Source organism: Podarcis melisellensis (genome assembly GCF_964234715.1).
Source record: "Podarcis melisellensis genome assembly, chromosome: 4".
NCBI lineage: Eukaryota > Metazoa > Chordata > Lepidosauria > Squamata > Lacertidae > Podarcis > Podarcis melisellensis.
This window is the reverse complement of record NC_138531.1, coordinates 32,916,780-32,940,514: the sequence shown is the minus strand read 5'-3', so window position 1 is coordinate 32,940,514 and position 23,735 is coordinate 32,916,780. Positions and strand designations below refer to the sequence as shown.

General features: G+C 42.8%; 1 protein-coding gene and 1 long non-coding RNA gene across 3 annotated transcripts in view; one reads left to right on the top strand and one right to left on the bottom strand.

The window, feature by feature from the left end:
* Positions 1–23,735, bottom strand: part of GABRG3 (gamma-aminobutyric acid type A receptor subunit gamma3) — a 300,100-nt gene that overhangs the window by 80,671 nt on the left and 195,694 nt on the right. The window lies entirely within an intron of this gene.
* LOC309368007 lies at positions 15,648–22,467 on the top strand. Its single transcript, XR_014167479.1, has 3 exons — positions 15,648–15,690; positions 21,511–21,636; positions 22,123–22,467. It is a non-coding gene; the product is annotated as an uncharacterized lncRNA (long non-coding RNA).

The following is a 23,735-nucleotide window of genomic DNA, read 5'->3' as shown; positions in this document are numbered from 1 at the left end:
TGATACCTGCCCCCTTGGATAAATTGTGATAAACGTATTCTAAATAAATTAGTACCCTCGTTTTCTTTCTTCTGCCCAATAGAGAAAACCCCTCATTTGGTTCAATTTTTTGGCTCAAATATTCATCTTCCCCCCCCCCTAACGAGTTTCTTTGTAACAGACTCAAATCCCCTTTTTATTTCTTAAGCTTATTCTTATTCTTTTTTTCTTTTGGCACAGCTATTCAAGTCCTGCTCATTAATTGAAATTGTTTTAATTAAAAGAAAAGAGAGAGAGAGAGAGTTGCAAATATTTTAATTATTAGCTTCTGCCTCTTGTTCTGGATTATCCTCTTGATCACCTTTAAATGAGTATGTTTGTGTTGCTCTTGTCTCTCTAATGCTTCTGCCAACTGTCAGGCTTCAGCAGTCTTTACTTGTCCTCATTCTTTCCCCAAAACCCCCACGTTTTAGGCCTTGGCCTTAGGTGCCTGGCTAAACCTCAGCTATACTGAGTATACCTGAAGGAGCGTCTCCACCCCCATCATTCTGCCCGGACGCTGAGGTCCAGCGCCGGGGGCCTTCTGGCGGTTCCCTCATTGCGAGAAGCAAAGCTACAGGGAACCAGGCAGAGGGCCTTCTCGGTAGAGGCGCCCGCCTGTGGAACGCCCTCCCACCAGATGTCAAAGCAATAAACAACTACCTGACATTCAGAAGACATCTTAAGGCAGCCCTGTTCAGGGAAGTTTTTAACGGTTGATTTTACTGTATTTTTGGTTTTTATGGAAGCCGCCCAGAGTGGCTGGGGAGGCCCAGCCAGATGGGCGGGGTATAAATAATAAATTATTATTATTATTATTATTAGAAATCAGGCAGACGCCATCCCTGCTAATTTGCAGACACCAGGTTAAAACAGTTCTGTTTCAGGAAACTTTGCACTACAAATGTTGTCCTAATGTTGTGCTCTCTGATGTTTTCATCAAAGTTGTGATTTAATCTATATCTATATCTATGTGTATCTGTATCTGTATCTGTATATACTAGGTTTTATTCCCCCCCCCCGCCCCCGTAAGCATATTTAAGACTTGCGGGGGAAAGCAGGGTATACAAGTATTAAATAAAAAAAATTTCAGAAAGCTTTCAGTTGAATGATGGGGTCGTTTTTATATTTATATGACTTCATTCTGGTTGAGCCACTTCTACATCAAACATGTCCCACCAGTCTCGTAGCTTCATGCTCTGACACGGGGGTGGAGAGCAGGCGGGAGCGGGGTTGGTGCGCGTCCTTGGGATGTGGTGTGCTGCCTGTGGGGATGTGGTGCCCAGCATAGGGAGAGGGCAGCTGCGATGACACCCCACCAGGATCATGGTGCCAGGGGCAGTTTGTTTCCCCTGCCCCCCTCTTACTTTGCCAGTGCGCCGCACTCTCCCTTTTGTTCTTGATTCAGGACTGATGGAAAGAGCTTCTGTGAGTGCGAGTGACTGTGGATGCAATTTTTGGCTTTTGATGTTTGAGGTGTACAGTGGTTCCTCGGGTTACATACGCTTCAGGTTACATACGCTTCAGGTTACAGACTCCGCCAACCCAGAAATAGTGCTTCAGGTTAAGAACTTTGCCTCAGGATGAGAACAGAAATTGTGCTCCGGCGGCGCAGCAGCAGCAGGAAGCCCCATTAGCTAAAGTAGTGCTTCAGGTTAAGAACAGTTTCAGGTTAAGAACGGACCTCCGGAACAAATTAAATACTTAACCCGAGTTACCACTGTATATTTTTAGGAACCACCTTATTTTTGTAATTTTAAGTTGTTTCGATGATTAATACTATTGTGTAATATTGTGTTCTAATATTAATGTTGTGATTTAATTGTTGTAACCCACCCTCAGACCCTCAGTGAAGGATAGGTAACTAGTAATTACAATCACATGCACTTTTTTGTTTCTATAAATTGCAGATGTCAAGGAAATAAGCAGCTATCTTATTTTTAAAAGTTTTTAATATTTAATGCTGTATTGTTTTTAACACTCGATTGGGAGCCACCCAGTGTGGCTGGGGAAACTCAGCCGGATGGGCGGAGTAGAAATAAATTATTATTATTATTATTATTATTATTATTATTGGGAAAGGGACATATAATTCTTTCTCTGCCATGCTCTTCACCAAAAGTGCCCCTCCTAAGCTTCTATTTGCATTTAAATGGAACCTCCCATCAGTTCCAGTAAATAAATAAAATTTCCATAGATCACAACATCTTAGTTATAGAGGCTTCACAAACATTTTAAAAGATAGGGGAGGTGCCTTAGAGTCTATTCACTGTATTATGTTAAAGTATCTTTTATAAATTAAATAGTTAAAAAGAAAAAGGTAAAGGACCCCTGGACGGTTAAGTCCTGTCAAAGGCAACTATGGGGTTGCAGCACTCATCTTGCTTTCAGGCTGAGGGAGCCGGCATTTGCCCACAGACAGCTCCCGGGTCATGTGGCCAGCAGGACTAAACCGCTTCTTGCACAGCGGAACACTGTGATGGAAACCAGAGCACACAGAAATGCCGTTCACCTTCCTGCCGTAGTGGTACCTATTTATCTACTTGCCCTGGTGTGCTTTTGAACTGCTAGGTTGGCAGGAACTGGGACAGAGCAACAGGAGCTCACCCTATCGCGGGGATTCAAACAGCTGACCTTCTGATTGGCAATCAGTGGTTTAGACCACAGCACCACTCTTAAAAATTAAAACATAACAAGATCGAACCAGTGACATCCTTCTTCAGGACCTGTTTAACTATCTAAATGTATCACCCATTCAACTTTAATCTTGCTCCCAGAAGATCTGAGAGAAACCTGATCTTGCCTTTCACACTATTAAAAGAGCACTGAGAGTCATGAATCATGGTGATACATTGCTGATTAAGTTAAGTGAAAATTATTTTTCTCACTTGTTAAAATGCATTTGCCCCAAGGTGAATGAAGAGCACGTCAGTCTCCCTATTTCGCCGGGGGGGGGGGGAGGGGGGATTGCTGCATTTCTCCTAGCTGTATAGAAATCAAGAGGGAAGTTTTCTTCCCCTATGCCCCTATGCAATTAGTGCATTCATTTCTACCAGGGCTCATGTGGAAAAAGGATACCACCAATAATGCCAAAGGAATAAATTAAGAGGAGGAAAGAATTTTTTAATAGCCTTACCACCAAATTTTGCCTAAAGTGAAATTTGAGGGAAATTTGAATTTCCCTGCTCTGGTGAAAATATCAGTAGACTAGGGTTGCTATACACCCAAAATTAAACTAAAATGTCTGGGGAAATCCAGATGTCTGGCAACCCATGTTGGCAGTGTCATTTTGGGTGATTTTCCTAAAAAATATATATATCTCAAAAACTTCATTTTGCCAAAATGCTCATAAAAAAGAAGCTCAACAACCTTGGGGGGGGGGAAATTATAAATAAATATGGCAACCCTACAGCAGACATTTCAAGGGACCCTAAAAACGTAGGAAGCATGTTGATGGATTTTGCTTTTTAGCACTACATAGCCTGGGGACCCAATTGGAAGAACTCTGCTACACACTCCATACTGAATGCTTGGAGTAATTTCTTGCTTGTGTGTTTGCTATACCAATTAATATTCATTAATCAGCAACAATCTCAAAAAGCAATTAAGGAGTGATGTTGACACTTGGGAGTATTTGACTACAGTATGTCATCCTGCTCAATTAGTACAGTGCTGGCTATGGAACAAGGTTCTGATTTTAATAGTCATTCTGGGGTGGGATGATGTGAAGGGTTTTTGTTTCTTTTAAAAAATGGCAATTTGGGCTACAGGAATGCAAATAGCCTCCAAGAAAAAAATGCAAATGTGTGTATTTGTTTTAAAAACGGCAGACACACGAGAGCATCAAACAACTTGCTGGGTGCCTGGGGCCACACAAAGAATGCAGGATACAAGCAAGCAATGATGTGTCAGCTGTCAACGGCATTGCAGCATATATAGCGCCATAGGCTTGCCATATGCAAGCTGTGATTCTGAAACATTTAATCATGTCTAAATAAATTTAATGAGCTGGAAAAATGGCCTGATAGCTTTAAAAACATCTAATGGCACTGAAAGCTACTCAATTACAATGCTATTACTGTTTTCCCAATCATTGTGCATTGTCCTGTCATCTGTACGCGTCATAGGAGTACTTTCAGTTTTGCTGAAACTCTTTAAGTAAATACATAGTAATACAGTGGTACCTCTGGTTACATACTTAATTCATTCCAGAGGTCCGTTCTTAACCTGAAACTGTTCTTAAGCTGAAGCACCACTTTAGCTAATGGGCCTCCCACTGCTGCCGTGCCGCCACCGCTGCTGCTGTGCAATTTCTGTTCTCATCCTGAAGCAAAGTTCTTAACCCGAGGTACTATTTCTGGGTTAGCGGAGTCTGTAACCTGAAGCTTACATAACCCGAGGTACCACAGTACGTTTGTGTTTCTACAGAATAATGTGGCCACTTCACACACCCTCTGTAGTTATGGTAGGATATTTGCCGTCCCTTAGTTTGCATGTAATGCAATGTGTAACACGGGCAGCCTGGATGCCCAGCTTTTGCACCCAAAGGATGTGTCTGGATTTTCACCTTCTGAAATATGGCAACCTTACTACAGAGCAACCTAGAACTAGTTGAAAATATATATCAAAGCCTCGATCCTGCCTGAAAGGAGGAAACAGATGTATGTTGTTCCACAATCTAACTCGGACAGAAGCCATCACTGAAGAAATGACATCAATCAGCCAGGAATCACATGCATAGCTCAGCCAGCTTTCAGTCAAGTTGTCTTCCCTGAGGAGCTACCCAGTTGCAACAGCTGAGCCCTGCCTTGCTATACGATGACTTTCCTAGAGGTTGTTTCCTTGCTCACACCTGGTAGCTTCTAGTGGGCCAAATATGGCTTATTCCCTAAATGAGCACTCTATTAATCGCAAGCTTGTTCTCTAACACTTTGTCTTTTCAAAAGCCACCATCTGCTGTTTATTCTTCATCCCAGTTGTGTTTTCTGCAGCTTTGATTTCTGATCCGTCATCACTTTCCTGGGCGAGTCTTCATGCCTTCTGCTCTGCTCTGACTTCCCTTTTGCATCCCAGCTGTAACACTTGTTTCCACTTCTTCCCCATCCCAGCTTGGCTCCAGACCATAAGCCAATCACAAATGGCCTTCCTAGCTCTAAACATTTGTTTTGGTTCTGGCAGCATATCTCCCAGTTCTTTATATAAGATGGGAAGAGTAAATCACAAAGACTCCTTGGGTCAGCAGCTGGTTTTTTTGGGGGGAGGAACACTGGGTACATTCAGACATGGGAATTACTGTGTTAGTTTTCCTGATTATAATGTTAGCACTTCTATCTCAGAGCCTTTTAAATTGTATTACCTGCTCTATTGTGGAACTGTGGCTTTGTAATCGATATACTACCCTCTAAATGTTGTGTCTGCTGCCCCTTGCTAAATTTTACAGGAGACGAAAGAACTACATGCTGGAATGCAACCTCAAATTTCACCAGTGCAAAGCTCCTGTGATTTTCTGGGTTGCAAATGGATTTTTTTCTGGAAGCAAACATGGAATTGGGTGCTAAACTTCCTCTAGATTCTGTGAGTTTTCCACAAATGGCTTTTCCACTGTGTGAAAGATCACATAAAAGGTGGAGATTATTAGGTGAGGATACAAATAAAGTGCTCTCTGAATGCAACTTTGGTGAAGTGATGGAGGGATAATGGACTAGCACTTCAACACCACTCTCATTCAACTGACTTGTCAGTAAATATCAGTGAATTTGGCCTGGGGCCTCCAGCAATTGACTCATAGTATATATTATAGACCATTCACTTAAAAAAAATCACAAAAACAGACAACGTCTCTTAGAGCAGTGTTTCCCAACCTTGGGCCTCCAGCTGTTTTTGAACTACAATTCCCATCATCCCTGACCACTGGTCTTGCTAGCTAGGGATGATGGGAGTTGTAGGCCAAAAACATCTGGAGGCCCAAGGTTGGGAAACACTGTCTTAGAGAATGAAGTTGCGGTGGGGAGTTATAAAAAAAGGATTTTGAAAATCAGCACTACTAACGCATACCTCCCCCCCCCAAAAAAACCACTTTTAGAAACCCTGAAGTAACAACAGTATTATTCTGAACTATTATTTAGCAAGGGGCCATAGCTCAGTGGTGGAGTACATGCATAAAGTCACCACAACTCCAGCCAAAGTAGACCGCTTAGCTGAATGGACAGACAGTTTAACCTGGTAGAAGACAACAATGCCAAAAAAGGAGAGAGAGAGAGAGAGAGAGAGAGAGAGAAGGAGGGAGGGAGAGGGATACCCAAAATTGATATAGGACGGGCTTTAGAGATGGATGGATCTGTCAATTTGGGATCTTTCAGTTTCTCATTTTTCCAATCTTCAACTCAGTTCTCCACCTATCTGTAACAATTTGCAATTTTTTAAAAATGAAAATTCACCAGTATTTTGTTGCTAACTTCTCTAATAACCATAATTTTATCTGCAGGTGGGTCTTTAAATTTTACACAATTTTTTTTGCAAGCAATTTCCCCTAATATAATGCATTTTTTGTTAACATTGGTAGGAGGACTGCACTGAAAAATCCAGATATTTTAAGGATGCCTCTATTTCAGTTTACACATTGAGTGGGGGTCACTGAATGAACCATGTCGGTGGAGGCCATGCACAAAGGCTTCTGCGTGTGCAATGGGATTTCCCCCTCTCTCCGCCCCATGCCCCCTGAAATTGGCTGGGGTGTGTGCATGTTGAAAGAACCCCCTAAACAGTATGTAAGACAGGTGAGGGGGATTGTTCCACCCGGTGAGCTGATATGCTTGCACAGACAGAGTGCTCAAAGTAATGAGACATTGAATTCCACCCACTGTTTTGGAAAGTGCAAAATTCAGAGATTTTCCTTTAAATGAAAACTCAGCTGATTATTCACCACAATTCCTATGTGGCACACACAGTTCTGTCCTCAGCAGAATGGGAGAACCATAGGCTCAGAAGGAATGGCGGGTTGGGGAGGGGAATGCCATCACTGCCCTTCCACAAACCCCCGAGGCACCCACTTCATTCTTCCTAATGGTCTACTTGGTCCTGCATGATGGTCTTCAACAAGCTTCCAGCTCAACAGACCTTAATTTTAAGATTTCTCTACAGCACATAAATTGACATGCAACATCCACTCTATGGTGCTAATAATACAGAGTTTTCCTGTAAACTATAGATAGTGACATTGAGCGGTGAAAGTCACTGTGAATATGTAAAGAGCAGTCACAGCAGAAACTTGACATTCTTAAATTGCAATGTTTCCAATACATAGGAAAGTTCATATTTCCTTCCTAAAATGTGATAATGCAATGTTGACTCTGTGCCAAATGGCTCTAAGCACTTCTGTCATGCAGTCAGCAAGGCTGAATATGGCTACAGTCTGCTTTGTGTAGTAAAGCCTGACAAATCAAGATGTTTCACTTCATCATCATTAATATTTTGTGTATCCACATTAGGAGGGTTGCACAAAATAGGTTATTTATTTCTCTGAAATATTTTGAGAAGCCTCTAAATACTTGGACTGGGTGATGACGACTTTGTAGTAGGGATTCTATTTGGAAGGAAAGCTATACACCAAGGGTCAGCAAACTTTTTCAGCACTGTCCCCCAGACCTTGTGGGGAGCCGGACTATATTTTGGGGGGGAAATTGAAGAAATTCCTATGCCCCACAAATAACCCAGAGATACATTTTAAATAAAAGGACACAATCTGCTCATGTAAAAACACGCTGATTTTAATGTCCGCGTGCTGGACTTAGAAGGCGATTGGGCCGGATCTGGCCCCCGGGCCTTAGTTTGCCTACCCATGCTATACACTGTATAGTATACAATGATCATTTTATTGCTCTGTGTGGCGTTTGCCCTCCTAGGTGTGTGACATCATACTGGGTTCATAAGGAAAGGGTTAACTAATTGTAAAATGACTAACCAATGGGAACCCAAGGGGAGGAACAAAAAAAATTCCTTCCAGTAGCACCTTAAAGACCAACTAAGTTAGTTCTTGGTATGAGCTTTCGTGTGCATGCACACTTCTTCAGATACCTAAGTGTATCTGCACACGAAAGCTCATACCAAGAACTAACTTAGTTGGTCTTTAAGGTGCTACTGGAAGGAATTTTTTTTGTTTTGACTATGGCAGACCAACACGGCTACCTATCTGTACCAAGGGGAGGAGTTAGAGTTAGGGTGGTCAGTCTGGAGTTAAAGAAGAGTCAGAGAGGATAAGTCTGTGGGTTGGGCTAGTCTGATGTGAGAGAGTGAGAGAATCTGTTAAGAGGAGTCAGTCAAACAGTTGATATAATCAGTCAGAAGGTATTAGAAAGGTATAAGCCGGTAAAGAAACTAAAATTAAGAAACTGACAGGAATATTATCTGAGAAACCATAAACTTGTTAATGCTTATAAAATAAACTTGTTTATTTGATTCAATTTTAACAACTGTCTGGACTCAGAGTTTTACCTGAGAGTAACGGGTTGGTGGCAGCGGGGAAGCGAGCACAGTGGTGGCACAGGGATCAATAGACCGTTAAACGTCCGGGGACCCTATGTGATCGCCACACTCTGTTTCCCTTTTTTGCCTTTAAGATAACATAGAATAGAATAAAAATAATAGAAATTCAGAGTTGGAAGGGACCCTGAGGGTCATCTTGTCCAACCCCCTGCAATTGCTTTCGATTCAAAATATTGTAAACTGCTTTGGTTTTTTTAAAAAACAATCAAGTGGTATATAAATGTTATGAAGTAAAGAAATACAATGTTGTGTGACAGAGAGACCAAGTTGCATTTACACTTGTAGATCCCCATCTCCCCAATAGGAGGGATGTTTCCTTGTTTTACTGTGTCCACTATGACAACAATGTCCATCATGACAAGGGATGATTTCAGCATTTCAGCAATTTAATAGCTTGATGGCTCAGGCGATTATTTTAGCTTTTAGTGCCCACCTTATCTGTCTCCAGGTTCATCTTTGCAAGGGCTTTCTCTGCCAAATTGCCTTGCTCTTCCACCAGCAACTGTCAAAGCTATCAGGGAAACAGAATCTGACAGTTTCCTGGATAAGCCCCCACAGCAAGACAAAGCAGTAGTTATAGGTGCTCTGCTTCTTGAAGCCCAGGTAGAATTACTGGCCACCGTCCAAAAGAGTCACACAAGTCAGGCAGGGGAAATGCACAGCCAGAGATCTTTTCAAAGGTGTTTTTTATTCTCCAGCAGACCACCTGGATGAGCAGGCAGGCTGGTTTTAAATAGAACAGTGACTTGGCTGCTCTACTGGGTGATCAGCTACAATGGGGCAGTGGGGAATCACAATGCCTCCGACTGCAGACATTATTCTTCTCTGCCTTTACAATGACGTGCCTAAAATTGCACCTTACCTGCAGGTCATTCGCCAAGGAAGACCCTGGTGGTTGCTTTTATAGTGGCTATTTTTGTTTTTATGGAAGGGGAGTCAGGAGACTGAGTCGATCTACAGCTACCAGAATAAACCGCCCGTTGTGGAGACCTCCCATATGGACAGTGTGTTTCTGTTGTTTATACGGCAGAAGCTGGTTGCATTTATTTAATCTAAAGACTTATACAGTGGTACCTCAGGTTAAGTACTTAATTCATTCCGGAGGTCCATTCTTAACCTGAAACTGTTCTTAACCTGAAGCACCACTTTAGCTAATGGGGCCTCCTGCTGCTGCTGCTGCGCTGCCGGAGCATGATTTCTGTTCTCATCCTGAAGCAAAGTTCTTAACCTGAGGTAATATTTCTGGGTTAGCGGAGTCTGTAACCTGAAGCGTATGTAACCTGAAGCGTATGTAACCTGAGGTACCACTGTACTGTTTTGGGAGGGCTCCTCAGTTATACCTTTCTCCAGGGCACCTCAATCTATCCCACTTCCCCCCACTTTTCTATTTCTCTCCTCCTTGACAAGACACTTGTACTGTGTAATCACAAAGTTTTCTGTATTGGTGGACTTTTGCTCCTACATTTCGCCCTATAAATTTATGCCACTTCCAAATCCTAAGGAAAGGGGAGATCAATCCATAAGGAAAGCAGGAATGCTTGCACTAATGGAACAATCTCCTTAATCGTATGTTGAATTCCACCCTTTGGCCTTCCTCAAGTCCACTGACACCTCTCTTGTTCCTTTGTCTACAGGCTGTCGACACTCATCAGCTCAGTTTACTCTTAGAGGGAATAGTAGTTTAACATGCTAAAATATGAAGCTGTCTTTGAGTGGTTCTCTAATTGACACTTCCCATTGCCATCATTTATAATTTACTTTCCAATTAGGCAAATAAAGTGTTCTACCTATACATTAAGCACAAGCTAGGCAGGCTGCTGCTGTGCTATCCAGTCTTCATTTAGTAGCAGTTTCCACTCTGATTCTAAATGCAATATGTGGAAATAAATGTAACTAGTTCTGTAGGACAGAAGGCAACTGTGTATTTATGCGGGGTGGGGTGGGGTGGGGTGGAGAGACACACACAACTGTTGCATGTTTACAGATGCAACACAACAGCTTTTAAACAGGTTTTTACACCCATCAGCCCTTTATCCCCCATAAAGGCCACAATCTAGTGTATGGTGAATACACTAACCAGGTAACTCTATACATATGTGCTCAGATGAGAGTTCTATGGCAATTACTCCAGTGTAAATGTATATAACACCACTGGGCTTCACATGGTCATCTGCTATTGCTTGTAGAGAGATTTTGAAATTAGGCAATCTGTCCCTCCCCAGGCAGCCTGCTGGGTGGGAAGGAAGACAGAGAGCGGGGGAATAGGGTGGCATAAAAAGAAATTCATATAATTCATATAAACCAGCTGCAGCTGCAAGAGTAAAATCCCCGTGTCTTCTGCATTCAGTGGTATTTCAAACATGTCTAGGGGGAAATCCAGCGGCATCACTTAAAATCTTCCGAATGTCATTTCCATTATGCCTGTGTTACTTATCTTTTTTGTATTATTATTATTATTCTGAGGCCTCACTTTTAAACTTGCTTCACTTTCTATCTTTCAAATCCAGGACTTATAATCCATTCCACAGCTGAGCACACAGAGGTACAGGCTCACAGCTGAGTGCATGCAGACAGCCTGCTGCTGTGTACGACAGTCTGTCGACTGTGTACAGTTCCAACATGGTAAGAAGAATAGAAGAGGGCATATCATGGACATAAGATCAAAATACAATGGTACCTCGGGTTAAGAACTTAATTCGTTCTGGAAGTCCATTCTTAACCTGAAACTGTTCTTAACCTGAGGTACCACTTTAGCTAACGGGACCTGCCACCGTGCGATTTCTGTTCTCATCCTGAAGCAAAGTTCTTAACCCGACGTACTATTTCTGGGTTAGCGGAGTCTGTTACCTGAAGAGTCTGTAACCCGAGGTACCTCTTTTCCAGCTCTTTCTGGACCCCCCAAAGGGTAGGATTTCCCCAGGTCTGCCCTCTATTTTGCTTCTATGAAGTTACTGATCATTTGATCAATCATGGTTGGAAGGGATCTATCATTTCCAATTTATCAACAGGCTCTGCTATTAAATATTTCTCTCTACTGAAGCCTTCCAATACCTTTCAGTATAAAGTACTTTGGGTATATATAGTTCTCAAAGTTCAAGTCAACCAAGACATAATCAGTTGACTGTTCCCTTGACTTATCAAAGCTTTTGTTGGGGAATGAGTTTGCCTTTATGGCTCTTTACTCCTGTTTGTCTCCTGCTTCTGGCAAATAATGCAATTCTATAAAAGCACCAACGTACTAAGTACATATTAACATTTTGCAATGCTTTTATTTCACATTCACCTTCCAGAGTCTTTTATTTATATGAATACACTGTTCATAAGTATCTTGAACTGCCTAACATTTTATTTCCATCTATACAAGGAACCTGACTTTTAAAACACACCCTAGTCAGTTATTAGGTGGTTAAATCTCACTCCAAAGGTAGCACTATTCCCGAGCACCTATTTAGTTAGAAGTCTCCAAGAACTGATTTGCATAATTAAAATGACAACAGCTATTTAATGGAAAGGAAAAATCAGAAGTGCATTTAGAGTGTGCTCCCCATTCTTCCTTTGAATTGCTGGCTTGCATCCAAGCCACAGTTGTGAAAGATATTCTTCTGCACCCACAAGGGAAGAATATTTTGGTCACCTGACACCACTGTGCTGTCAGATGATTGACACTTCACGTGAAAATGATCCATGGGATGGATGAGTTCAGGGGAAGGATTTTTCTTTTAATAAACCCACTGGTTAATGGAGCACAAAATTATGAGCAAAAATATGTAAAAAGGACGCAGACCTAGAAATGCTCCAGTTACACAGACAACACCCAATAGTATGGAGTAGAAGGGGAGGGGAGGAGTTCTAAGGGCCAATCAGGGTAGAAGGGAAGGGGAGGCGTAGAAGGGAAGGGGAGGAGTTCTAAGGGCCAATCAGGGTAGAAGGGAAGGGGAGGAGTAGAAGGGAAGGGGAGGAGTTCTAAGGGCCAATCAGCCCCCCCTAAAAAAGAAATCTACCTGGTCCCCAAAAAGAGCAAGTAGGAAAGCTCATACAGAAATGGGCAGAAGTGTAGGGGCCAAAAGAAAAAGAGGGAAGAGTGTGGGGCAGAGTCGACTTAAATAGCCTGGTCTCCTTCTCTTCCCCACTGGGCAAAGCACTCACATGCTATGTCACAGTCCTCCCCTGGAAGACCCAACTCTCATTTTCTTTTGGGGAAGGAGGTTTTGGCAAACCAGCTTTTTCCTTCAAGACGGGGAATGGTATTCTCCCAGGGCAGGAAGTTCATGAATCCCACATCACAGACCTTCCAAGTGCCCCTGTTTTCCAGGACAGACTCTGATTTACAGAAGCCACCCTGGTTTCTGATTTGATCCCAGAATGTCCCTCTTGTTTTTAGGACATCCCTATTTTCATCAGAGAAATGTTGGAGGGTATGATCTCAGGGTTCTTAGCAAACCGAAATACAGAAAGCATGCAACAAATCCATTGTGCGACTGAACTTTCAATGTTATTTTTGTTGTCGGGGCTACTGCAGAAGCTGTACAGTAAACTTGGCGCAGGTCCGGAGGTGGCAAAGAAAAGACTCTGATTCTGGAGGAGCTTTGATGTACATTCCCACCCACACATTCTGATGGGGATCAGTTCTAATTAGAACATCACATGTAACCACCTGAAGTGTAGTGGAGAGTGAAGGAGATGCAAAATTTCATTTCCCAATGAATAATTTAATATTTGCAAGCCGTGCTTTAAAGGGGGGAAGCCATGTAAGCAACAAATCTTCCCCAAAAACATACCAAAAAATGTGCCTTTTTATTCAAAATAGTTGAGTCAGAAAGATTGCCCTGGCAGCTGTTTTCATGGCAACCACTTTGGACATCAGCCATTAAATGAAGAAAATGATGACCTGGAATAAACTCAAACATCCCGAGTATCTGGAAGATGAAAGGACAGGCTTCTGTACCTTTTCTTCCCTAGTCCTGTGAAATTTTGGGAAGTACTGTATGTGATGGCCTTAACACCCAAGGTTACTGCTTAGAATTCGTAAGGACCAGAAGCGGCTCATTCAATGGAATGGAGCTGCCACACTGGGTTTCTGGAAGGAGGGCTGCTATTGGTTACCAGGAGGGAGTGGGCGGCAAGGCAGCAAGCATATTGGCGCAGTGCAAATGTATTGGCAGATGGAGTAGATTGACTCTACTGGTGTGTTTGCACCACACTAATCTCCCCCTGCCTTGCCCCAACCATGCCAGTAGAGTACAGTATGCCCCACCTAAGGATAAAACATTAACTATGGTTGGAGAAAGGGGATGCAGGTGGCGCTGTGGGTTAAATCACAGAGCCTAGGGCTTGCTGATCAGAAGGTCGGCGGTTTGAATCCCTGCAACGGGGTGAGCTCCCGTTGCTTGGTCCCTGCTCCTGCCAACCTAGCAGTTCAAAAGCACATCAGAGTTCATGTAGATAAATTGGTACTGCTCTGGTGGGAAGGTAAACGGCATTTCTGTGCACTTCTTTGGTTCGCCAGAAGCGGCTTAGTCATGCTGGCCACATGATCCGTAAACTGTACGCCGGCTCCCTCAGCCAATAAAGTGAGATGAGTGCCGCAACCCAGAGTCGGCCACGACTGAACCTAACGGTCAGGGGTCCTTTTACCCTTTCCTTTATGGTTGGAGAAAGATCCTCCCTCCACTTTTATGTACCTTTCTTTCCAATGAAGGTGGTGGGAAATTTAGTGATCCCCCCCTTTGGAGGGAGTCCTTTAGTAAACATGCATTCATACAAAGAGGCCTAGTGGCTTTCTGACCACTCACCTCTTCCTTTTCAAACTCCCCGAGATGCTAGGAAGCATGCAAATGAAAGCTTATGTCAGGGGGTAGGGAAACTACAATTCCTATCATCCCTGGCCATGCTGGCTGGAGCTGGTGGGAGCTGGAGTCCAAGAACACCTGGAAGACCACAAGTTCTCCAAACCCTAGTTTATGATACATTTGTTTGTCTTGAGGCATCGTAGGACTTGTCGTACAATTTCTGTTTACTTTGAACACCAACTTGTCATCAAAATAACTGAAGGGGCAGGGAGGCAGCTTAGAGGTGGCAGCTGAAAGGTGAAAATGGCTTGTCTGCTTCTTATTTATTTCTAGAGAATGTGGAGTTACTTTTCCTCAGATGCCAGTTTTCCTCTTTTGAATATGAGGTGGGCGTTTTGACAAGATTGTGACAGCCAAATCCTGAATTTATGTAATCTCTGACATTAATTTCTTCACAAATTTATGATGGGTTCCAAGATTTGCCTATCACCTGCTATCATCTGGGGCTGGTAGATTTACAGTTAATCAGAACCTGACATACATTAGACTTATTCAGAAACGCCTGCTGTAATTATCACCATGTTTTTCTTGCCTATCGTATATACTTGCTGATTGGGCCATGTTTCTTGCACCATCTGTTATTGCACAGGGGAGATAAAGGACACTTTCCCAAGTATTTTTTAATGGGAAAATCCATATTTCAGATCAGCATACAAATCAAGATTTCAACGAATATTGTATCACACTTGTTAATACATAATACCTATTTAATATCTCCACAGCACGGAAGGCTATGCATATATTTTGACTGGCTTTGATGAGCTATTCTGATGTCACAGTAAGACTTCCTGGGTAAAGATGTCGTAGATCTTTCTCAGGAATGACACTGAGGGCAGATTATTGATATGAAGTCTCTCTCTCTCTCTGTCTCTCTCTCTCTCTCTCTCTCTCTCTCTCTCTTTCTCTCTCTCTCTGTGTGTGTGTGTGTGTGTGTGTGTGTGTGTGTGTGTGAGAGAGAGAGAGAGAGAGAGAGAGAGGAATGCCCTAGAGCTGCTGAAGGGGCTCTCAGTTGATGGATGCCAAGAGCCATCCCTTTGAAGTCTGTTCACATTACAACAATTTGCATCGACCATTTGCAAATGAACTTCAAAGGGGTTTTCTCTCAGCACCCATAGCAGATCAGTGTTGTCAGCCAGTGACCTTTCAAGTTGGCACCAAACATCATAAGAACATGGTAGCCAGTCAAAGTTGGCCCGGTGGGGGGGGGGGAGGCGGCAGTGGGAAGGATATAGCCCATTGGCTAGTTCGAGGTTTCCACCTGTGACCTAGATGGAGTTGCTAGGTAAAGGTAAAGGGACCCCTGACCATTAGGTCCAGTCGTGGCCGACTCTGGGATTGCGATGCTCATCTCGCTTTATTGGCCGAGGGAGCCGGCGTACAGCTTCCAGGTCATGTGGCCAGCATGACTAAGCCGCTTCTGGCGAATCAGAGCAGAGCATGGAAACGCCGTTTACCTTCCTGCCAGAGTGGTACCTATTTATCTACTTGCACTGGCATGCTTTCGAACTGCTAGGTTGGCAGGAACAGGGACAGAGCAACGGGAGCTCACCCCGTCGCGGGGATTTGAACCGCCGACCTTCTGATCAGCAAGTCCTAGGCTTTGTGGTTTAACCCACAGCGCCACCCGTGTCCCTTGATAGAGTTGCTAGGAAAGGTCAATAGGAGATCTGGGATGCAGTATCATCAGCTGACCACATCCATCTCTATTTCTCTGTTACCTGTGAGTTGGATTAGACATGATTGTTCTCAGTCAGTGTCTGGATACAGTGATGGGCTGGAAGAAAGTGAATGAGCTGAGAATGAATCCTGTTAAGCTGGAGACTTTGTGAGTGAGTGGTTCTCAGGTGCAGATGTTAGGGAGCTTACCAGTTCTGGACCAGGTTGCTCTCTCTCTGAAGGAGCAGGTATATAGTTGGGGGTGCTAGTAGACTCATCTTTTCCACTAGAAGCCTTCATGACATTTGTGCATTATCTACATCATCATCATCATCATTATTATTATTATTATTATTATTATTATTATTATTATTATTATTATTATTATTTTATTATACAAAAGGGCAGTGAGAATCTTTTGAAAGGCTCAGAATAGCAAATGTAGTTTTGCCTCCCTTCATGCAGCTTTAGAATTATGGAGTGCAACATTCCACCCGAATTCTTGGATGTGCTTAGTTCTATTTGCACTGCTGTTTGAAAGAAGCTACTGAGGAACCTGTGCCACCCTCAAGTTTGCAAGCAATATATTCCACTGAGATTGTACAATAGGAGAACTGTAAAAGGTAAAGGGACCCCTGACCATTAGGTCCAGTCATGACCGACTTTGGGGTTGCCACGCTCATCTCGCTTTATTGGCGAGGGAGCCGGCGTACAGCTTCCGGGTCATGTGGCCAGCATGACTAAGCCGCTTCTGGCGAACCAGAGCAGCGCACGGAAATGCTGTTTACCTTCCTGCTGAAGCAGTACCTATTTATCTACTTGCACTTTGACATGCTTTTGAACTGTAGGTTGGCAGGAACAGGGACCGAGCAATGGGAGCTCACCCCGTTGCGGGGATTCGAACCGCCGACCTTCTGATCGGCAAGTCCTAGGCTCTGTGGTTTAATCCACAGTGCCACCCGCGGCCCCTGGAGAACTGTAGCATGTCCAAAATTCTCACGCCATTACACTGAAATCTGTTGGTAACAATGTAATAGAACCAGTTACAGATAGGTAGCCGTGTTGGTCTGCCATAGTCAAAACAAAAAAAATTCCTTCCAGTAGCACCTTAAAGACCAACTAAGTTAGTTCTTGGTATGAGCTTTTGTGTGCATGCACACTTCTTCAGATACACAGTATGTATCTTCAGATACACAGCTGTGTATCTGAAGAAGTGTGCATGCACACGAAAGCTCATACCAAGAACTAACTTAGTTGGTCTTTAAGGTGCTAATGTAATAGAACGTCTCAGACACTTCCAGTACGATTCAAAAAGGAACTACAGAAATAGATTGGCAGCCCATATGGTAAATATTCAAACAATCAAGGAGGGGGCGGGGAGTGAATTCAGACTTCTCAATCTGGACTAAAATATAAAAAAGTGTGATGAACCTATGCTTTAACTTCAGGCTTTTTTCCCAACAAGCCAAACATATATGACCATCTGGATAGCCTGGGAGTCTCTATAATTATATTATGCTTATTCTACCATCTGTGATTTGCTATGTGCCCAGCCCACAGCAGCTAACACTATGTCAAAACAAATCCAATTGTTCTCTTTGGAATACTATAGCTACTTTATGTGGCACATCCATTATTCTATATGTGGAGCTGTGGGGCTATTAACTATAAACTGAAAGATGGTAAGAGATAAATGGCAATAGACTTTCATTAAGAAGCTTTTCCGTAAGTAACCAAACACACACAACAGCAGATGCTTCTGAATGTCATGAGCCTTTAACTATCTCCCAGTGACACATCATAATTAACAACTAGGGGTAGGGATGTGCATGTATTTGCTGAATTATGTACATTATCTGGCCATTATGCATAATCTCCAACAAACCTTGGGGAATGTGCAGATCTTGACTGCATTTTGTGTCCAACAAGACTTGGGAAGTACCTTCCCCAATAAACCCACAAAACAGCTAAGCAGCAGATTTGGTCTGCCAAAATTGTCAGCACTGATCATGTATGCATTTCATCACAACCAAGGATTAGGAACTACCTGTACAGCTTCAGCTCATGCACATAGGTGCATTTCAAAGGGGAATTTGCTCACTCCATAGTGGCAGCAAATCCCTATTTAAGCTGAAACTTCTATTTAAACTAGGCTGCACCCTAGCAATGCTTCAAGAATACAGAGGTTCCATCCTATTTTCATTTGCCTAGAGATTCACATAAATTTACTCTAATGTTTAGGGCAGGCACCCCCAAACTCGGCCATCCAGCTGTTTTGGGACTACAATTCCCATCATCCCTGACCACTGGTCCTGTTAGCTAGGGATGATGGGAGATGTAGTCAACAGCAGCTGGAGGGCCAGGTTTGGGGATGCCTGGTTTAGGGTATATAGGCAAGTTATAATATTACTGAGGTGACAAGAGTGATCATTTAGGACAAAACTGAAATAACAGCGCTTCCACTATGTCTGGTTGTTAGGGTTTTATTTGGAGTTCACACTTTTTTACTGGCCCATTGAAAGTGCTTTTTGGTTTTTGCCACTTCTTGTGTTCTCTGGCATTAGAAACAGAAACACCTGGGATGCAGAAGTAAGACAGGTCAGTGGCTCTACCTTCATTGCTATCAGTTGATCTGAGTGAGGCTCCTAGAGATTACGCATATGAGACTTGCAATGCAAAGTGAAGGTTAAGTAAAAGCAGTAGCTTCAATAAGATTTGATAAGGTGTGAAGTTACACACACACACACACACACACACACAATAAGAAAGTAGACTTCAAGTCATGTACTTTAGAGGAGAGATCTAAAATAAGACCATTTTACAATTTGGTAATACTCAAGAGGTGCTTCACCCTCCACAAACATTCTATCTGTTGAACAATAACTTGATATTCCAATGAATGACTGATCCCATAAATGTCCTTACAATAGCTTTTAGATCCCTTCAAATCATTAATTGCGTATGAGCAGGTAGACTGTATATGTGCTATAACAATGGAAGCCTCAAAGCATTTTTAACCTAGAGGTGTGTGGGATACCAATTCAAAGGTTTCCTCATTCATAGGGTCAAGATCAATTAAGAGAGAGCTGTTGCCTTTTAACATACTTTAACAGCCTGTAGTAGTCACGAACAGGTGTTTAAAGAGTAGTAAAAGATGCAACAACAACAACAATATTTTATTACGGCCATAGGCCCATACAGGTAAAAACAACACATAAATAACAGCTTGTGCACGTGGGGGAAAAAAACAGCCGCTAAAACACCACAGTAGCAATAAAATACTATAAAATAGAATGGCATACTATGCCTTAGTTAGCTTGTAGTGCTCCTTGGCGTCGCTTTTGGGTAAGGACAGCGACCAGGAACCTAGCCACATTCAGGGTCGTATGGGTATCCTTATCCTGCAAGATTTGAGCAATGTGGAATTTTGGTGGGGTACCCTCTAGTTTCTGTATGATTGATCCCAACAAATTTGCCCGTGGCACATTGAACAGGGGGCAAGTGAACATGATGTGCTGGAGCGACTCCGGTGTCTCCTTATCACATTCGCACGTGGCGGGGGCTTGGCCCTTTGAGAATCTATGTCTCAGGACGTTAGAGGGGAAAACGTTGAACCTCGCTTTGGTGAAGGCCAGTCTATGGGCAACAGTCGAAAGGGAGGAGAGGTATGATGGAACACAGTAAGTTAAAGTGATACCGATGTTCTGGGGCGAACAAACACCTCCCCCCAGCATATAATTTCGCTGTAGATCGATGTCATCCAGTCTTTGGCGGATCAGTCTTTGAGCAGTAATTGGGTCTAGTTTTAGGGAATCTGAAGGAGAGATTCCATAACTCAAGAGTTTGGCATGAATTCTACTAGCCACAATGATAACCAATAATTGAAGACTTGCTTCCACAGGCAAGTTTTTAAGGATGCGATCTTCAGTTCTAGTCGCATGGCTGCGTTGCTTACGCACAGGGGGAGCATTAGGAGCCGACGCAGGAATTGATTTTGCAGTGTCTCAAGAGGAGCAAGATCTGTCATCACGGCCCAAAGCGGGGCAGCATACGCAAGCACGGCAACCACTTTTGCCTTGAACACCTTTAGGGCCGAGGGAACATGCAAAGCTCCATCCGAAAAAAAGAATCGGAGGAGCGCATATGACAGAGTTTTGGCCTTGTTAAGTAGGTGTTGAATTTGAGCTTTCCACCCCAAATTGTGTTGAAAAATAACACCTAGGTATTGAAATTTTAGGACTTGCTCTATTTTTGCTCCACCAAGCTTCCATTCGTATAATCTCCGGCTTCTGGAGAAAATCAGAATCTTGGATTTAGCATGGTTGATGGTTAATTGGTTGAGTTGACAATACGTGGCAAAGATCTTCAAAGCTCTGGTTAGTCCAACACGTGTATAGGATAGAATTACCGCGTCGTCCGCATATAAAAGGAGTGGGCAGCGGTAGTCCGCAAGTCTAGGCGCGTGTGTACTTGGAGATGAGTTAACTAGGGGTGCTCGCATGTCGCTGATGAATAGGTTGAATAGACCTATTCATCAGCGACATGCGAAAAGATGCATATTTTTATACCTTGCCCATGGATGAAGCAAACTATAACCCCATGGTGCTTTTCAACATGTGAAGCATTTCCATTCATCCATGCAGAGAAAGGTATGAAGATCACTTGCACATAGTTATGCACAAGTTTGCATTATGATTTTTGTATACACAGTACACACCAATATCATCATCAACCTTTTATTCGACCGTCAGTCAGAAAAAAAAATACATTTGTCAATACACAGTTAAAACATCCAGGAAGATTTTGGAACTTAGCCAACACTAAAATGGGCTAAACAGATAGCCCCATATCAATACAGTCAATTATAGACTTGCGACGCTTAAAAGCTAAAAAAAGAAATTTGGCCACCAAGGAAGGTATAGCTCTAGTGACATTATTCAGCAAGTGTAAAACTTGGTTTTCTTCGGGTAGGAAGCTAAATTGACATAGGAGTGGGTCTATAAAATTTTGTCTAAGCTCTGCATAAGAAGGGCAAGTCAAGAGAATGTGTTTGGTGGACTCAGCCACACCCATGGCACAATGACAGGTTCTCTGGGCATATGGTACTCCCCTGTACCTTCCCCACAATATCGCAGAGTCGAGGACATTTAATCTAGCCGCTGTAAGAAGTCTGCGGTATTCCACATAGTGGATTTCTGCAAGGTAGGGGGCTGGTATGGTCCGATAAATCTGGTCCCCTAAGAACCTCCCTGGTTTTACCTGAGCTATGTCCTCTTGTCTGGCAATGTCACTCAGTCTCCAGGAGATCACAGCTCTAGCTTGATTGTACGTCACAGACTCAAAGTAAAGGTGAGCACACCAATATCCAGTAGACACTTTCCACCACTTTGCAGAATGTGAGGTGCACATGAGATAGCAATGAGCAGGGCTTATATGTTGCCCCTAGGAATGGAAGCGTCTTCAGTATTGGAAGAGTGAAACTTTATAGAATCTGGGAGACAAGCCCTCTCTCTCCTGCACAGACTTCATCCATTCCATTTCACCGTGCAGCACAGCTCCTCTTTCAACACAGGTATTTAACAGGTAGCTTTCTCAACTGGTTATTTATCTTTATGGTATAGTATGGGTGTTTCAGTTTAGTAGATTTTATCTCCCAAACCATCTGGTTGCCTAATGGACAAGATTATTGACATTTAGGAGGGGTGGCTGTAAGAAGCTCTAAGCCCATAATACAGAACAGAGTAAATAAATGAACACATAGATCTCACATAGCTGTGAGAAAACACCTAGGGATGGAGATATAGATATAGATGATATAGATGATATAGATATATATATTCCAGATCAATTAAAGCAGGCAGGACAGTTTATACCTCTGGAAAAATGAAAGTTCCCCAATTTTTATCATTTAAACCTAATTTATATCCAAATATCAGACTCTGAAGAGAAACAACTGAAACCCATGCAGATAGATATACGTAGCTTATGTGTTAATTAGACAATAGCATGGCTCAGAATTTTTCACTAGTGTGTGTACGCCCATCCTTCTTCCTCCCAGGTATCCAGGTGGTTTTTGTTCTATCCTAAATTAAATCCAACTACCTAAGTAAAATTTAATCAAGCCTCTCAAGCCAGGAGTTTGGATTCCTTTCAAGTGAGACTGCTAAAGATTCAAGCGTTATCCACTTTTCACAAGCAGATGAATGAAAACTGATAAAGTCTAATCTACTGCCACCTGGGATTTTCTTCAATCAACAAATGAAGTCCATCTGTATCTCTCCTCCAAATCATAATCTCTGCTAACAATCTCAAGCCTGCTCTGCTTTCTAATTATTTTCCCAACAGCAAAATAAAACTACTAATATGATTGGTCGCTCTTTCAGACCTATATGCAGTAAATTAAAGGATGAAACAAAAAAATTCCTTCCAGTAGCACCTTAAAGACCAACTAAGTTAGTTCTTGGTATGAGCTTTCGTGTGCATGCACACTTCTTCAGATACACTGCATGCACACGAAAGCTCATACCAAGAACTAACTTAGTTGGTCTTTAAGGTGCTACTGGAAGGAATTTTTTTTGTTTTGACTATGGCAGACCAACACGGCTACCTATCTGTTAAAGGATGAAGAAAGGCTTTTACTACCCATTTCCCCAAACTGTCAACATCAGAACAAAAAGCCTCCCACCCTCAAGTGCAGGAATATCTCTCAACTTTGTATAGAATCATTCTGAGGGTTTTAAAAAACAGCAACTATCAAGCAGTGTATAAAGTTTATGAAATAAATAAATCTCTATGTCTATCTCTACATATTTACATCTCTCTCTCTCTCTCTCTCTCTCTCTCTCTCTCTCTCTCTCTCTCTCTCTCTCTCTGGCTTTTTTTCAGCCAGAACTCACCAGAATGCATAACAACAACAACAGCAGCAGCAGCAGCAGCAATAACAACAATAACAACAATAATAATAATATAATTTATTATTTATACCCCCTTCCATTGTGATAGGAATTTTGTTTACAACACCATCTAGCTGGGTTTACCTAGCCACTCTGAGAGGCTCCCAACAGAATATTAAAAGCATGACAAAATATCAAACATTAAAAACTTCCCTGAACAGGGCTGCCTTCAGATGTCTTCTAAAAGTCAGATAGTTGCTTCTTTCCTTGACATTTGATGGGAGGGTGTTCCACAGGATGGGCGCCACTAACAAGAAGGCCCTCTGCCTGGTTGCCTGTAACCTCACTTCTCGCAGTGAGGGAACTGCCAGAAGGCCTCTGGAGCTGAACCTCAGTGTCCAGGTTGAACGATGGGGGTGGAGGTGCTCCTTCAGGTATACTGGGGCCGAGGTCATTTAGGGCTTTAAAGGTCAGCACCAACACTTTGAACTGTGCTCGGAAACGTACTGGGAGCCAATGTAGGTCTTTCAGGACCAGTGTTGTATGGTCTCAGCAGCTACTCACAGTCACCAGTCTAACTCAGTTCCGGCACCTCTCAGGTAGGTGCCATTCCCATTTTAAGAGAATGAGGGAAGGATTCATTGTGAGTTCTGGCACCTCTTTTTCTAGAAAAATTGCACTCTGTCATCTATCATCTACCAGCCAGCACACAAAAGAGAAATTAAAGCCAGTCACCTTGGGGGAGTTCCCTTAACCGTTTTTCACCCTCCATAAGAAA